The 5,390-nt window shown below is 29.0% G+C and overlaps 1 non-coding gene across 1 annotated transcript; it reads right to left on the bottom strand.

Annotated features, from left to right (window-relative positions):
* Positions 1-4,786: 4,786 nt before the first annotated feature.
* On the bottom strand, positions 4,787-4,893 carry LOC139846346 (small nucleolar RNA R71). The gene has a single exon (XR_011759060.1). It is a non-coding gene; the product is annotated as a small nucleolar RNA R71 (small nucleolar RNA).
* Positions 4,894-5,390: the final 497 nt, after the last annotated feature.

The raw sequence follows: 5,390 nt of genomic DNA, 5'->3' as shown, positions 1-5,390 counted from the left end.
TATTATTTTTATTTTTACCTTTTTACCATAATAATTTTTAACCTTTTTACCAGTATATTAAATTGTATGGGTAAATTTTATTGAGTTAACCGTATTTAATACACCATATCGGAGATAAATTCGAGTGATATGAGTTTTCCCTGCCCGTTGTATAAAGAGTTTCACGTGTCTTGATTAGCAGATAGTTCATAATTTCGATTAGCTTTTCAATAGCATATGTCCACTTTAGCAAATAACCCTTTAATTTTGTTTTAGCTACAGTGTCGAGTTATATCTATTGGGCTCCTTGAGCCTTTTTGTAACATTTCCTTTTAATAATAAAATTTTTCTGATCTTTCAAAAAAGGTGTGTCAATTATAAGAACAAATTATAAGTTATTATTAAGTGTATATGTGGATGACACTCATAGACAATAGACACAATCTCTTATATCAACAACCCACCATTATTATTCTTTTTTTACCATCGGAGCTCCTGTACTGTTAACAAGTTAGCTTTTTACAACCATACCTGTAAACGCAGTACCAATGGCCCACACTTTAAAAATAACTTATCATAAAAGCTAACATAACAACAAAAAATAAGAAATATATGCAAATAGTTTACAATTATAATTATAATTATAATTAAATCATGTGTAATGGAATATAAGTAAAAGGGTTAACACGTATACATGTAGGTTGTTCAAACGAATACTACGAATTCAAAAGTAGAACTTACTCGCAACGGGTAGAATTATTCATGATCTAGTCACGATCATCAAGAAAATCTTTACCTTGCCTGATCTATATATAAAGTTTTTTAAATATATACTGATTAATAATTCAATTAAATAATAATAATTGATTAATAATTAATTAGAGTAATTAATTAATTAATACTACTAGAAGGCAATGCCCGTGCATTGCAAGGCTTGTCTCAAATTTTACTATTTTGAAATTCGTGTTTCGAATGGTTAGAGTCATGTCTGGAGTTAGTTGAAAATATATTAACTTTGAAGTGAAAGTTGATGTCGGTCCCATTATGTAAGTGGTCAAATAGGATTTTGTGCATATGTTTTGTTTGTCACTATGGAAATCTGCACATTCTGGTCATATATACTAACGTATGATGAAACTATATATAAACAAAAGTTTACTAAAAGTGGTCAAATGAGTTAACAAATGATGCCAAAATACATTATAAAACATACATATTGTAGTACGATTCATAATATTAAAACATATATTACCTTTATAGTTTACCATTAAATTTTGTAAAGGTATCTCATTAGTACTTCATATGTAACAATAAGTAATTACATAATAATTGAAATAAATAAAAAAACTTCTAAATATAAACATGAAACGTTAGGTATTATTACACCACACAATATAAAACTTGTGAATAGAAAAAAATTGGAGGTTCATAACATTGAATAACAATTGATATGAAATTAACAATTATTTATTAACTATTATAATAAAGATATGTAACACCACAAAGAGTAATAAATGTTATAAACTTTTCAATAATTGTTATCTTTATATTTTTTGTTAATTTAAATTTAGTTATAAATATACATTCATAAAAAGTAAAATTTATATGTTATAAATTATATGATTAGTTTCAATCTTTTCATTTTCCTTATCATAATTTTGCCATAAATTTAAAATTAAGATATGACTATATCTACTATAATATTCTATATATCATTTCTTATTCTTTCTTAAAAAAATCAAGAATACATCATTAGTAATATGGTGTACTCATGTGTATGATTGATATGGAAAAATGGAATGAAAATAACATATTTATAGGCTAAAAAATAACTTACGAAACTAAGAATATGAAAGGTTTATACATTTATTGATGATATTGCTCCAAACGAACATATATTTAGTCACAATATCGTTCCAAAATGTAATGTTTTTAATTGTAATTTCCTTATTTTTAGTTGTAATTGTTTAAATAAATAAGTGCGAAGACGAAAGACGAAGATCGCTCAAAAATGAAGATTTAAAGTCGAAAACGAAGATTTAAAAGGCAAAAATGTCCAAAATGCTCAAATGTACAAGTTACACTCCAAGTGGTTTAAATTATCGAAGAAAAATGTCTAAAGATTGACAAGAATGCAAGTCGCGGAACGCAAATTACACGATATTAAATTGTACGAAAAGACGTTCGAGAAACCGGAACTGAGACATAAACCGGGCGTAAATGTACGAGACATCGGAGCCAAAATTATGAGTCAACTATGCACAAAAATATAATATAATATTTAAATAATTATATAAATTATTTATATATTATATATATTTTTATAATATGTCGACAAGTATAAATCCAAAAAATTATGAGCTGGATCTGGCGGCCATCGATCGCATGGGAAATAGGCATAAAACCCATGCGATCGCATGGGTTACTGTAGCAGGCCACATATCTATAAAAAGCCAGTTTGCTCGAGCTTTATATACACAATATTTTCTTTTCTCTTCTGTAATAAATAATTTATATTTATAATTATAATTTTAATTTAAGTTTATTTTAATAATAAGCTTATTGTAACGTTTAATTTACAGGTTTTAAATCAGAATTCTGTCCGGGTACCGCTATGCTAATAATATCGTTTTTACCGTTCCAACTCGCTGTAAGTCTCCACGTCCCAGCTTTATTTTCACGTATCGTTATTATCGTTAATTTTATTATTATTATTATTATTATTATTATTGTTATTTTTATTGTTATCGTAATATTTATCATTATCATCGTTATTATCGTTATTTATTATTTATTATTGTTATCGTTTATTATTATTATTATTGTTATCATGTCCACTTTATATAATTTATATTTTTATACCGTTATAATGTCCAACTAAATACCCATAGTGGTGACTAAAATGTAGAACCTCTGGACGAATGGATTGAACCATATTATAATATTATGATGTAACTTTGACTATTTTTAATATTAAGTTTAATCACCAACCCATTGTTATATAATTTAATATTTTCACCCTTATCACATAATTTATTAAAATTGATAAACGAAAGTGCATTAAATTGACATAAATTATGCTTCAACACCTCGGTGATCTAGACGGACGTATGGACAAATTATTGACAACAATTTAGAAGTGTGATTCGATGGTTTGGATAATATTATAGCTTATATAATCGTGTAATTATAAAAAGGGTAAGACCATTATTATTTTGGTTTTAACGAAAGTAAAAACTGGATTAAATCTTAATTTAAATAATCGGGGTATAATTTAATTCGCTAAAACGAGATCGAAACGAAAGTTAGATTTAATTTTAGTTAGTTAAATCTTTATAAATCGGAAGATAAATTATAAGGATATATATTAAAACATCATAACCGGACTTAAAAACAATCTATAAATCCAGAGAGGACATATTTTAGTAGCCACTACTTTACCTTATTTTAAATCTCTTCAATTTCACTTTTTACCATATAGTAAATTGTAATTACTTTTTACTATTTTGCTATATTGCCATGAAAAACCTTATTTCTTCTATTTTGTCAAATTAGTTAAATTGTATTTTTATTGTCGTTAATTTAGTTATTTCGTTTTAGTTAAATTTAAATTCTGTTCAATTAAGTAGTAAACCCTAATCCAAAATCCCCCTTTTAATAGATTAACTTTTAGCGATTAAAACCTTGAAAACTCCAGTTCTCTGTGGAACGAACCAGATTTACCAAATAAACTATTACTATACGGATAGGACAAAGTTGCCTATATGTGTGAAATCAATCCGAAATCATAAGAACACCATATAATCACAACCAATTTGTGTAATAAATTCAATCTAAATTCGATCAAAATAAAAGGACACGATCTTCACGTCATCAACTTTTTGGCGCCGCTGCCGGGGAAAGTTGGCAGTTAAATAAATAGATAATTTTTTTGATTCATAGTAATAGTTGGATTTGCACGTGGACTGGGTTATTGGAGCCAAACAGTACTCAATTATATTGAGACCAAACGAATCCTGCCCCTCTGCTGCATCTTTTGGCTATTCAAAATGTGGGCAAAATCAGAAGAAAAATCTGTTTGTTTAATGGTTTTTATCATTGTTTTTATGTTATTCGATCCTTTCGTGAAAATTCATTTTCAAGAAAGTTCAATGTTTATACACTTAGTGAATAAATCCTTCAAGATTACATAGAATTTTGTAATTGTATGACCCGTTCAGGAAATCCTAAACTCGTTGCACTTAATCCAGAGCCTGAAAGAAACTTGAACAAAAGATTAAAACAAGAAAAACAAAAAAAATTAGGTAGTACTAGTCAACCGAAAACACCGAAAAATATCAAAAAACAAGCAGGAAACACTAGTGGTCAACCAGAAATCAAAACTGAACCTGAAACCATCGTCATTAAAGAAGAAATGGCTGAAGTAACACATGATCCAAATGATCTACCGATGTGGAATACCAGACAAACTGTTCCCCCTCTCGCACTTGCACCTATAAGAAGACCTGAAATTGAGGCTGAAAACTGGGAAGTCAAGGGGCAGTTTATGCACATGGTTCGTAAAAACCAATTCGACGGAAGACTTAATAATAATCCGATAGAACATTTAGAAGCTTTTGAAGATTTATGTGAACTGTACAAAAATAAAGATGTTTCTTCAGATGCATTTAAGTTAAGAACTTTTCCGTACTCGTTAATCGGAGACGCACAAGCATGGTTGAAAGCATCAAAACCTGATTCTATCACAACTTTTAACGAATTAAGAGAAAAATTTATTACCCGATTTTTCCCACCGGCAAAAGCCGAAAGACTTAGAACTGAAATCACCACTTTTAAACAAAAGTCGGATGAAACTCTTTATGATGCATGGGAAAGATTAAAAAGAATGTTACGAAATTGTCCGCAACACGAATTGCAAAAAGGGCAAATAGTTCAAACTTTTTATCGTGGTATTGATGAACATACTCGTGGTATATTAGATTCCTCCGCTGGAGGAGTATTTATGTACAAATCACCAAATCAAGCGTATGACATGTTAGAAGACATGCCAGTTCATACTTTTGAATGGACACCGTCTAGAGATCAACAACCTAGAAGGACGGTGGCAAGCCTTGAAGAAAATGAAGACAACAATACAACCATAGCTTCACTGTCGAATCAATTCAAAAAGTTTGGAAGAGAAATAGAGAAACTAAATTCAACAGTTTTAGCATTACAAGTAGGATGTGAAATCTGTGGACAACCACATTTCACAAAAGATTGTGATATCAATGATCGGCCAATGAACTCAGTAGCACAAGTTAATTTTATGGCCAATCAAAGACAAGGCAATTTTCAAGGAGGGAATTCTAATTATCAACCTGCAAACCCAGGATATCAAAACCCGAAGAATTTTGCTTTTCAAAGAAATG

This window comes from Rutidosis leptorrhynchoides, chromosome 4 (assembly GCF_046630445.1).
Source record: "Rutidosis leptorrhynchoides isolate AG116_Rl617_1_P2 chromosome 4, CSIRO_AGI_Rlap_v1, whole genome shotgun sequence".
Taxonomy (NCBI): domain Eukaryota; kingdom Viridiplantae; phylum Streptophyta; class Magnoliopsida; order Asterales; family Asteraceae; genus Rutidosis; species Rutidosis leptorrhynchoides.
This window is presented reverse-complemented; position numbering and strand designations above follow the sequence as displayed.